At 40.8% G+C, this 13,225-nt stretch overlaps 1 protein-coding gene across 1 annotated transcript in view; it reads left to right on the forward strand.

The window, feature by feature from the left end:
* Myo16 (myosin XVI) overlaps positions 1-13,225 on the forward strand; it is a 269,234-nt gene that overhangs the window by 29,697 nt on the left and 226,312 nt on the right. The window lies entirely within an intron of this gene.

Genomic DNA, 13,225 nt, shown 5'->3' on the forward strand with positions numbered 1-13,225 from the left:
AGTTATATCTTGTAAAGAAGAATAAATGATATTTGTTCATTTGAAAATGAAAAGCTCATAAATATCACTGAAATTTGTTGTTGTTTTCGGTTAGACCACAGTCCCGAGGCTTTAAACACTTAGTGTTGGAATTGAGACAGTACTTTTTCTAAATATAATTTAAGAAATCATAAAGGAGGTTTTGCAAATGATCAAGAATATAAGAACAAGAATTATTTTGTTTGTTCTCTTTATTAATGTTATTAACGATTTCCTGATTTTTTTATACATTGGTTATATAAGCTCTCAACATCTTACACACAGGGAAATGGATGTTTATGTATATTAAGTACCTTACCCTTAAATAGCAAGCCCTTAATCTGAACTAAAGTTTCCTGTCTGGAGCCCATTCTCCTTCTACTCAGTCACATGATGTATGTCCAGTGCCGGTATACAACCCACCTCCTGTCTTGAGGCTGAACAGCAAAAAATGTATTTTCTCCCAGTCCTGCAGAATGATACATGAAATCAGAGTGGTATCATGGCCTTCAGGCTCCATGAGGAAATTCTGCCTTCCTTGGCTGTGCCTCATGTCCTGGCTTATAGATGCACCCCTCTATTTCTACCTCTGTTACCATGTTGCCTTCTTGTACGTCTCCATGCCCAGACTCCTGTTTTTCTTTTTGTTAGGGTGATGTCATCCATTGCACGTAGGGTCCATTCCAGGCAGTGTGTATGACCTCATATTTGATTATGCCTGCCAGGACCTAAATTCTACACAAGGCCATATTCATTCATATTGGCTTTTAATACATGGAACATACTTTGTAGGAGAAGCAATTAAATGTACTATATTACTCCTTCTGTCTTCACTTTAAAAGTTATGAGTGAAAATATTTTGGGGATTGAGATTTCTTTAATCTTGTAAGAGGTTTAAGTTTTTTTTCTATTTTTCTCTAAATTGTCCCTCATGAATATGTATTCTTTGTAAAAGTGGGGATAAATGTCACTGGAAACATTTTTCTTTCAAGCCTAGAATATGGAGGCTCTATTAAATTAATAATACATGACAAAAGAAAGGATTATGTTTTTAAATTAGAAACTGTTGGAAGACTAGGATTTTACGTGAGAAAACGTGAGAAGCTACTTGTCTCATTTATAAGAACAAAGTCTATTTGTTAAAATAGAACATAAGAAGAGCCAAATTGCCAGCACAAAGGCTATGGATTAGCTTGGCACAAAGTATAATTGAAAATGCATCCCAGAATATGCTGGGTCACCTGGGAGTAATGCTGGACAGGGGTTGACCTAGAAGTCTCTGGAAAGCTGGGACCTCAAAGAGCACCAGGCCGCACTATGTCTGCAGTGAGTTCCACACGTTTTCTTGGGTAGTTCAATCACGAGATACCCAAGGTGAAATAACTGCTTCAGTGATAAGATGCTCTGATGAAAACTTCACTTTGTGACTTTGTAGTTTTCCTATGTTCTTGTTATTTTTTTCTAAATATTGGTTGGAAATTGAAAGTTTTTCAAAGCCTATTTTGAATTATTTTTCCTATTGAACTGTTGTTAATCACATTACTCCTTTTTCTAAGAGTCTCTTCATTTATTTCTGCCTGAAGAGTGGCCAGGTCTGGTTTGAAGAGCCCTTATACATGCAGCTGTGCTTGAACGTTTTTAATAGTCCTTCCCCTTCCTCGATGCTCTTTATCAGCCAAAACCTCACCTGGCTAAATTCACACATCTTTCTCCATCCTTAGTTCTACTTATAGCCAAGAACCCCTTCCTTATTCTAGAATGTCTTAGTTTGTTTATCATTAGTATATGCTAACTGTACTCAGGCATTTAATTATGGCAGTCCCATTCATGCATGTAACATATGATTTGTGATAGAACCAGGAGAAATATCTTCTTTACATGGTCTTCACTGGATTCAGTCCAGGATCCTCATTTCACGTATTGGACAATTTTTCACCTATTCAGCCTATTTGTTTACAAATACTCCTTTCAGCACAAAAAATTGTCCCATGGTCTCTTACTGGTTTTTGTTAAGAGAAAAAGCTGAGAGCTAGAAATGGTATTTCCTGTGTGGTCATAGAGTTAAATCTATACTTTTCAACGTATTGAAACCATTTTCATGGAAAGTCATGAAAATGCTCTGTTTCTTTCACTGTAGAATAATTCAACCTAATGTACCTTGTCATCTATCCACCAGTCAATTTTACTCTAATTTTTTACCAGATGACAAGAATTCACAATTCATTCATTTCTTTCATGCAGTACATATTTATTGAATGATTACAGTGTTCTAGATACTACACAGCAAGTAGGGAGACATCTTCCATTCTAGAGTACTAGCATAAGTCAGTCATGCAAGTAGTAAACTTGCTGCCCGGCAGAATTCGCTAAGTGGACTGAGCTGGTCTGGGTAGCTTTATTCACAAAACTCTACAAGAAGCCAGAATATGTGTCACAGAAATAACTGACTTTCAAATAACTGTTGATGAGGTAGGTTATCATAAAACCTCAAGTTGCTACAAAAATATCTTCCTGCCAGCGACCTCAAAAGAGAGTGCATTTTATTTACAGAATTAAATGCCATATCTAGGATTCTTGTTCCCAAATCCTGTTGGTGGGCTAGAGAGAACCCAGTAGACGTGTGATTTCCTTCTGTTCTTACTGAATGGGGTCAGCAATGCACAGAGGAAGCAAGTGTCTCAGGTTTGGGGGACTTCGATTCTCCTGGCCAGAGACAGGGAACAACTAATAAATTAGGCTTGGTATTGGATTTAAAGATGAGAGAAAGAGAAAGACACAGGTGAATTTCTTTTCCTTTTTAAAAAATGTAAATGTGGGCTGGGAAGGTGGCTCAATGGTAGAGCACTTGCCTTGCATGCATGAGGCCCTGGGTTCGATTCCTCAGCACCACATAAGCAGAAAAAGCCGAAAGTGGTGCTGTAGCTCAAGTGGTAGAGCACTAGCCTTGAGCTGAAGAGCTGAGGGACAGCACCCAGGCCCAGAGTTCAGGCCCCAAAACTGGCAAAAAAAAAAAGTAAATGTTCTTGTGAAGGTGATGTACAGAGGGGTTACAGTTACATAAGTCAGGTAAGGAATACATTTCCTTTTGAATAGTGTCACCCCCTCCCTCATTCTCTCCCAGTGTTTCCCCTCCTTACTTCCCTCCCAACTTTCCAACACAGCATCTAGTGTGTGTTTCACTGTTGAATTGGTTTACCCTTTGTCTGGCTGTTTCTGCACAGATGAATGTCTTACCTTTGGTCTGAATATCTAGAAGTCCAGTTTGTAACTTTTGTTTGCCTTTGGAGACAAAGGAGAGGGTGAACGGGGTCTGAGTTCAAAACATTTACTTTAAAGGAAAAAATTAAATTACACAGATCATCTACATTGATTCTTGTTTGGGGGCAGATGATACTTGTGTTAGTGATTATCTTCTTAAACATTTTCTAATGGAAATCTTTTGGGAGGAAGTGGCTGGTATCTGTTATATCCTGGAATCATTTAACAAATTCTACTGTGAGAGATGGCTACTCTGCATCATTTAAGGAAATTGACACATTGGCATTTTTGTACAAAGCCAAGTATCCTCTGTCCAAGTAAACCAGTAATCAGAATTCAATCCGCAATTTACTCAAAGGAATTGAAACCGACATACACACTGGGTTCAATTCCCAGCTCTACAAAGGAAACCACACTCAGTCAAATATATTTATACAACTGTTTTCATGATTGTCACACATTAGAAGCAAGAAAGGTATTCTCAGTAAGCAAGTAGACACAGACATTATTAGTCATACACATAATGGGTAAGATAGACTAATAAACAAAGGAGGGAGCTAACAAACCATGAGAAGACCTGGTTGAGTCTTAAGTGCACATTGCTAGCCAAGAGGAGGAATTCAGATTGAAATGGCTTCCATAAGAGAAGTTATCCATACAGTAAAAACCAATGTTAGTAGGGTTTTGGTGATGGAGAGGAGGATGAGCAGGTTGAATGGTGGGGAAGGTCTAAAAAAAGGGGGAGATTGAGAGATGGGTGGCTCATGCCTACAATAGCTACTTAGGAGGGAGACTGAGATTGGGAGATCACATTTTGAGATTGCCCTGAGAAGAAAAGTTCATGAGATCTACTTATCAGCCCATAACACAGTGTTGAACACTCTTCATCCAGGCTAGGTAGGAGTTTGAGCTTGTGAGGAATGTGGTTCTAGGCTAGACTGGCAGAACACACTTCACTCCACAGAGGACTACAGAGCTCAGTGGTATGAACCTCATCCCAAGAATGATGGTAGACCTAAAATAGGCAGATCACAGTCCAAGCAAGGATTATCCTAACAACAGCCTGTAGAAACCCCTGTACCAGTATGAGAGAAAAAGAGAGTGAGAGGCAGAGAGAAAGAGAGAGTTTGTCAACAGGTACCAAGTCAACTACAGTGCTCCCTCCTGATGGCCCAAGCTGGAGCGAGGTGAGAAGCAGTGGAGTGCTGGGTTACTTTCAAGATACAGAAGACATGTCTACAATCTCACATTTACACCAACAAATGGGTAAGAACACATGACTGGTCCTGCAGAAGAACCCCACACCCCACATCATTGCTGTCACTGTTCTTCTCTGAAAGAACAGGAGGATGTCTCTTTACTGCTAATTTCACATCATGCTCACGTTGGAATTAGATGTTGGATGCTTCGTGAGGGAGGGAAAAAGGCACGAGGTGTCTCAGCTGAGAGATCTGATCCACAACACCACCGACAGGAGGTCCAGGTAGATGGCACCAGTCATCGGTCATGATGACCTTGGTTGTCCTGGCACGATGTCCCGAGAATGCTCTTGTGTCAAGTGCAGGAGCCCAGTAGCCATGAGAACAAACATGAACATACTACCTGCGTACCTCAAAACGTCTGCGGTCAGGGCTGAGACCCGTGTCAACAGCAGTCATTAGTTGTTCTGGATGCATGCCACATGAGGACACCTTCAGAGACACCTGAAACTAGCCTCAGTTTGAAAGCTGATTTAAAGTCTAAGATACTAAAACACACATCAGGATTTGCCCACAGATACTTAAAGATGTTTTTGTGCTTCAGGAGAGCCAAAATAAATTTCTCATTATGACTGGAGAGGATGCGATTCTGTTATTCCTCTATCACATTCCACTACATTTCCCTGTACCAAGATTTCCCATATGGAAGGCCTCACACATACCTGTGCCTCACAGATAACTCAAGCTATTGGCTAGTGGACATAGGTTAAGAAGACTGTGCTACGTTTCATCAAGTCTTTGTGTTTTTTGTTTTTAAGATAGGGTTATTAAGATCCCTATGGCAAATGTTATAGATAACAAGCAGAAATACTGAGCTATTTCGTCCACCTGCTACTCATGGGCCTCAAAAGAGTTTATTCTATTAATGCTTGTTTGAGATTGATATTTCTTTTACATTCTGAAAGAACAGATGGCCTTGTGGAGGAAAGTGGGGTCAGTACTACTTTTCATTTAAATCAGAAACATGAAGTGTCTCATGGAAGGTTGGGCAAGAGTCCTGATAGATGGATGGCAGATCAGTACTGATAAAGGGGACAGATAGCCTCAATTCTCACCTTATTTCCTGGGAAGACTATGCCTCGGTATTCATGTCAGGACATGCACTCCTGCCACCAGCACCTGGCTGGCAGAGACCAGGAGAGCAGCCAAGGAGGAGCTCAAGGCCGGCTTGTGCTACGTGGGGAGAGCCTGGCTTTAGAAAATTAGAAAAATGGGGGGAAAAGAGAACACAGGAAGAAAAGCAGTCTCCGTCTTTGGGAGCTGCTTCTTTACAGTAATATCTTTCATGATTCACTTCCTAAACTTAAATATTATCATACAGCATGTTTAAAAGTACACAGTTTTAATGACAATAAATATGGAGCAAGACCTGGGAGACTGGGGGTTCATCCACATGAATGACACAGAGTAAACAGGGATTGTAACTCTGCCAAACATATAAACCAGGTGCCCAGTTAACCACACTGTAAAATCAAGGAAAAGGCCAGATACTTGTGACCCACACCTGTAATCCTGCATACTTGATAGTTAGAAATCAGAGGATTGTGGTTTGAGGCCAGCACAAACAGTATTTGTCTAGACCCTATCTCAAAATTCAATTCAGGAATTGTGGCATATGCCTGTCTATAATCCTAGCTACATAGGAGGAAGTAGAAGGATCAAGATCCAAAGCTACCTCTATCAAAATTAGTGTAGATGCTATCTGAAAATCAAAACTAAAAGGACCAAGAATATGGCTCAAGTGGTAGAGTGCTTGCCCAGCATGCTCAAGGCACTGAGTTTCATTCCCAGTACTATGGGGGGGGGGGGGAGGGAGGGGGGGTGGGGAGCGAAGAGGGGAAGGGGGAGGGAAAGAGGGAAGGAAGGAAGAAAGGAAGGAAGGAAGAAAGGAAGGAAAGAAGGAAGGAAGGGAATGAAAGAAAGGAGAGAGAAAGAGAAGAAAGGAGGGAGGTTTGCAAAATCAAATCCTGAAACATTATTTCCAACACCTAAAAAAAGCTCACATTTAGTTTATGTTGCTCATTAATTTAGGATCCAAACTTTGTAAATTGTATTCTTTATTCTTTATTTGTATTTGTATTTTTGTGACAATTGTGTTTTATCTATGCCTTTTTAAAAATAATTTTTTAAATTTATATCATTGACTATACCATATATATTTAATTTCTGAAAATCCTTTTGTAATGTGCTTTCTTTTTCTCATTCAGAAGATATTTATACTAGTTTTGAAAGCATTGGGAAATGCATCTTAGGAAAAACATCATATCTAATCCCATTAATCAGACAAGAATCAATGTTAGTGTTTTAATATGTTCCCTCATAGTTCACTTTTTCTGTGACTGTGTAAATAAAGCTCCTGCCTACATCTTAGATTCACATTATACACACACACACACACACACACACACACACACACACACACACACACACACACACACACGTGATTTTAAAAATAACTTCACATAAATTTGTGAATATTTTTCCATGTTTTACAATATTTTATCCAAACATGAATTGAATGGCTGCATGACATTCTATATTTAGAATCTGTAATACTTCAAGTAATCTTTTGGGCATCTTAAGCTATTTCCAGTTTTTTACACTTACCTATAACAAATACTGCATAATTTAAGAGATTGTGTTTCCAATCGAATTTAATGACCAGCTTTCTTTCCCCATGAGTTACATAGAATAAATTGAAATGAATAAAAGAAGTTCTCTCTGTGTTTTATGGCTCCACAGCCATAAACCACAAACCTGGCTTTGTCTACAATAGAGGCACTCAACTAAGACTCCTCCAGTTTTTGGCGACTGATTCATAAAAGCCTTAGCCATTAACCGTACTCTGAAACACCAGTGCATGAGATGACTGCCCCGGCCTCTAAGTGATCCTTGAAATGTTCTCCCTGCAAGCAGAGAAGAAGTAGTCAGGTCCAGAGCTGTAGCTGGGTACAGTTGAGTACTGTTTCCTGCAGTATCAGTGTGCCAAGTCAGCTGACACTACAGTCTAATCCACCTAGAGAAGTTTTTTATCGTGCCCTCATAATGGTGGTCTCAAAGTTTGAATTGTGTTCTTGGAAACCCCACCCCAAGGTGACATGGGGAGAGGAAGAGGAGGGCCTTGTCCTTAGAGAGGGACCACATGAAGCTAGCTGTCCTCTTTCCCAGGACACAGCAAGAAGGCACCAGGGCTGAGCCGTGGAGCTTGGCCACACACCACAGCTGCCTTGCCTTGATCTTAGCTTGCAGCCCCCAGATGGGAGGAAGCACTTTCTGTTGTTTTGAAGCCTCCAAGTCTAAGTATCGGTCCATCATCTTGTCCCTCCTCCCTGCAAGGCCTCCCTCAGAGGCCCCTCTTACTCAGCTCCGCCACATAGGGCTGTTATGGCTGTCCTCATATTACATCTGAAGACCTCCCAGAGATAAATAGCATCTCCAGACCATTAGGAGAGACATTAAGGGACAGAAAATACCAACTGCCCACGTGTTCAGTTTGCTGATAAGCAAGCCTGGAGAAAAAAAAAAGCTGTATTTTCTCAGAACAAATATGAAATCTTTATAGTAACAAAACATGCTTTTCACCAGCAGAGCAAATAAGCTGCTTTGGGAGAATAATTAAATGAATGATTAATGTGGTGGAGGGCAGAGGCTGGTTTTGCGTGAGGCTTTAGTCGATAAATATTTACCAACTACTTACGTGTGGCGCACACAGAGCGGCTGTGCAGAGAAAACCACTGGCTCATTAGGAAATGCGACGTGAGGGACATGAAATCCTGGTCCACTAACCCTGACCATATGGCTCCTTATTCTTCCCAAACCCAGGATCTCTTCACTTCGCTTTGTCTCAGAAACACTCACTCCGTAGGCATCTTTGTGAAATTGTATCTTTTAATTGGATGGTTGACCTTTAATTATATTATGGCCATTAATCGATTCAAATGACATTCTAGCTAGCTCCCCAGAGAATGGTTCATTCATCTAAAGGTTTCCTGCTCATACTGGATTTCATAGATGTGAAACGGGAGTTGAGCAATCCAGAATAATGTGTTATCCCAACCATAGTTTTATTTGTTCTTTATTTCTTGAAAAAAAAATAATTCCTATGAGAAGGTAACATTTTCATGATAAAATTTTTTTTGGAAGATTCCTAACAAATACAAGAGTGACAGTACACAAGGCGAGTGGCATGGTCACATGGAGACAATTCTGGGACATCATTGGATGTGTTCTGACTCTTCCCATTCTGTCCCCTTCCTCCTTTGCACATGAAGAGAAATGTGGAAACCGACAAAATGACTGCTGACAGCTTGGAAGCTGGACTTTTTATACATGCTTGGACTCCTGTGTGTCTCCAGGCCTTAAAATATTTCTTCAATGTGATTCTCACTGATAGTCCATTTTATCATATGGAGGTTATTAATGAACTGTTCTACTTGATTGTATTGGCAAATGTTCATTACTTTTGACCCAGTTTTACTGTCCTATGACACTGCTTCCTACTGCTAACAGTAAGTAGCTTTGTACCTGCCATTGTTTCTTTTCATGTTAGCTTTCCTTTGGAAAAGTTAGATTGCTTTTCAAGGGTTGTTCAAAACACATCAGTGCCACCCTTCTGATTTCTGGTTCTTTCAGATGGTCCTTCCTGGCTTGGCATCCACCTCTTCCTGTTAGCCTTTCCTGCTCAGTGTGGGAGGTGGGACTCACACTCAGTTCTCACTGCTACTGGGCCATTCTCCCTCATCACCCCACTGGGCATGTGGATTTCTGCCTAGCATGACCATTAAAGTGCCTCACACCCATCACTTAGAGCTGATCTAGGGTTAGCTTTGCTAACCATGGTTGTATGATTTAGCACAACAGCAGTGGAACACACACATGCTTCTGTTCTCCCCGTGTAGGAAATCATTGAACTCGGGTACTTTAGAGAGAGATGCACGAATGCTCTCAAATATTACTTAACTGTTATAAAATTTTCATGGTTGTAATAAAGCTTTTAAATTTTACTACCATGAAGATCTGTGGTTATTAAAAGCTCACGGTACATTTTAATGATAATAAGAGCTTAGTTCCCCAATAAGCAGACTTCCCAAGTGTGTGTATTACCCCTTATATCATCTGTTAGTTTCTACCTGCCAAAGGAAAAATATGTGCTTCTTAGTTTCTTTCTTCTCACAAGCAACGAGACTTTGTGGAAAGTCTATTCCAGACTAAAGTCACTAGAAGATCCATCTCTGGGCCAGAGTGGAGATGGCTTGAAGCTCAGCCCCCTCTGGTAGGAGACGCAAATTGTGGCCAGTCCTGAAAAAGTCCTCTCCCAGGCCCATCCTTCATGCACATCAGATGTCACTCTGCCGGCCTCTGCCTGCTCCTAGTTTCCCCTGACTGCTCAGCGCTTTCTGTGGGCACGTCGTGGCTCCGCCTCCGATAAGATGTCATACACAATTCAAAGGCTTCAGCTGGGAAGGGATGAGGTGGGAGAAGGTCTCTGTTAGGCACACTGTGTTATACTAGGTTCAAGGTCAGCCCATGTCCATACAATTCTTCTTCCGTGGGAATGACCGTCGAGGAGGACTGAATGAGTCTGCAAATGTATTCACAGATCCAGACACTGAAAAGTGGTATCAGTTCTTTGGGGGAACAAGCAGAGAACACAGTGGCTGCAATGTGCTGAAGTGAGAGGGTGAGCACTTAGAGGTATGATTTCTAGTCACTGCAAAGTGTGCGGGCAGAGCAGGAATGCAGGGCAAAGGGAGCTGAGCACTATGAAGGACGGTGAACTGCCCAGGTGAGTTATTCCTGGGCTACTCATGAATCAGCAGATTGCAGAACTAAGGCCAGATCTCGTAAGCACCTCAACCGTGTTACGTCGTTGGTGTTAATTGCGGGAGTCTCTTGTCTAAGATATCTGTTTTCCTCTTTAAATGATTTATAAAATTCACCCTTGAATCTACCTGAGCCTAAAACTTTGGAGGGATTCTGGTTATGAATTCAGTCCGTTGAACAGATACAGGCATTTCAGACGGTCTGCCTCTTGAGATAATTGTCCGGTTCCATCGGGGGTGTAAACTGTGTGAGTAGAGAGTTGTTCACAGCGATCCTTCACCGTCCTTTAGCGGTGCCTTGGCCCCCTTCTGATGACCATCTATTGTTCTTTTTATTTTTAAACATGGCTGGAGGCCGATCCGTCTTAACTTGCGGTTCTTGTATAAAGGCACTGACCTGATCATTAAAGCTCCATCTCCATGAACTCAGCGGTGTCAGTACCGGTGGTGTCTCAATGCACAAACTTGGGAGGAGATTGATGCACTCAGTCCACCCAGTGCAGTATGAGTACTATGTTTACGACCCGAGATTTCCGTGATAAAGTACATAAATGGTGGCTTAAGACACCCAACACCTAATTTTCTCCCAGTTCTAGATTCGAGAAGCCCTCTACTGGGATGTCAGCATGTTCACGAGCTCTCCCTGCTCAGGAGGGAATGTTCTCAAGCCTTCTACAATGCCTGGTAACCCCAGGCGTGTCTTGTCTTGTGACAGTATCACCCCAATCTTTCTTTCTGTCATCACGTGTCTGTCTCACCTTTATTGCTTTGCTTCTCTTCTTACAAGTACATCAGCCAAACCAAATTCAACCTGGGCCTCTGCAGTGACCCTATTTCCAAATAAGGCCACAGTCACAGGCACCAGGCGTGGGGGTTCTGTCTAACATCTGCAGTGGAAGCAATCTGGCTCACAGTGGCCATGAGGAAGCACTCTGTACCACTCATTCCACTTGCAGTAGGGGAAAAAGCCACCAGAAAGACTCATCATAGAAGAGTGGTGTCCCTTGGTTGATGTTCCATCCACTCATTTCATTAGCATGGCAGCATGACTTACAGGATTGTTAACAAAGGAAACCATTAACAGCTGTAGTCATGGGGATTAAATTTTGACAAAAGCCAGAAAAAGTATATATTGGTACAAATACCATCTGACATGCAGGAAATATCGTTCACAGCTGTGTATGTGTGTGTGTGTGTGTGTGTGTGTGTGTGTGTGTGTGTGTGTGTGTGTGTGTGTGTGTGTGTGTGTGAAATAGTTAAGTTCTAGCTCCAGGACTTAAGAAATATAGATTAGGACAAATTGGAAGTGGAGTGGCCTTGCAGTTTCTACAATTAAAGACGAAATGTGCTCAGGGGCTCCTGTAGAAACGATCAAGTCCTCAACTGCAGCTCCCAGGAAGGGCTTGGTGTCAATTTTTCATGTGTAACATTTAGTACTCTCATTCCCCTGATGCGAACCAATCTTGCTATGATTGATTTATTTTCCAGGAGCAAATTAAAAGATTTCCCCCATCTATATTGGACAGATAAAATGCTTTTTACTAGTCTGTAATTGTAGGTCTACAGTAGAGTACTTGCCTAGCAATTTCAAAGCTTGGCTTCAATATGAAGCACCCCAAAACCGGGTGTTGGTTTGAACTGTGAAGTTGTTCTTCATTTAAAACTTATTCTGGCAGAGAGAAATGGGCTAGTAATGACAGCCAGCACATAAAACTTGGAGTAAAAAATGGTGTTACATGCCTGTAAAACCAGTACCTTGGAGGCTGAGCAGGAAGATTGTGGGTTTTAAGCCTGCCTGGACTATATAGCCAGACCTTGTTTAAGGAAAGAAAAGCAAAAAAGAAGATTAAAAAGGGCTGTTCATTCGTATTTTTATAAGTATTGCATTCATTTATTTAAAAATAGTATTTAAGATTTGTGAGATGTAATTCCTGAACCTATTATTCTTCTTTCATGAACGTTTAGGCTTGTTTTATACTTGAAAGGCTTAGTCTGAAGTATTAACCCTCGTGCATCTCATCTACAATAATGTAAGCAGACATCCCATCAAATGCACGTAGCAACACAGGAGGGAATTAATGTGAATGCTCAGAAAGGGTCAAGCCTTTCAAGGAGACAGCATCGTTAATCTGTGCACCAGTTCAGGAGAGTTTTATATTTACAGCTGAAGATGTATATAGGGGATTCCTATCAGGAGAATTAGATTTGAAATGTAATATGAACATCTCAAATGATTATCAAGTACATACCTTAGATGAGCAAATAGCACATGCATGTAATTAATCATAGACAGGAAATATTACAAGTGACACATTTGGTTGTTTTGTGCTTTGTAATCATCCTATATTAATTGTAAGAAGTAAGGAGTATTTCCATGATGCATATAATATATTGGATCATATTTACCCGTTTATATTGAATTGACCTACTAATTTGCTTTCACTTTGCAAAGTGGAGTTGATTTACTATACCTAGGGGGTTCTAATTATTTTTAAAATAAAAACTAGCAGAAGCTAAGTGCCAGAAACTCATGTCTGTATGTTAGATTCTCAAGAAGCTGACTAAGGATTTCAGTTTAAAGTCAATTTGGGCATAAAGATCCACTAGACTCCAAAATAACCAAAAAGAATTGGAGGTGTAGCTCAAGTGGTAAAATACTAGTAGAGCAAGAAAACTGTGAGTGTGAATTTAACCCTAGCAAGATAAACAATCATTCAACATAAATAATAAGATCAAGTAGAGTATCTTATCAGTGCTAACTCTCTGGCCCATGGATTAGTGTCCATTTGATAATTCTCTGGTCCATGGTTTAGAGTCCATTTGATATGCTACAAATTAGGACTCCATGAAGCTACTAAGAGAAATGAT

This window comes from Dipodomys spectabilis, unplaced genomic scaffold (assembly GCF_019054845.1).
Source record: "Dipodomys spectabilis isolate Male_0828 unplaced genomic scaffold, ASM1905484v1 ptg000215l, whole genome shotgun sequence".
In the NCBI taxonomy this organism is placed as follows: domain Eukaryota; kingdom Metazoa; phylum Chordata; class Mammalia; order Rodentia; family Heteromyidae; genus Dipodomys; species Dipodomys spectabilis.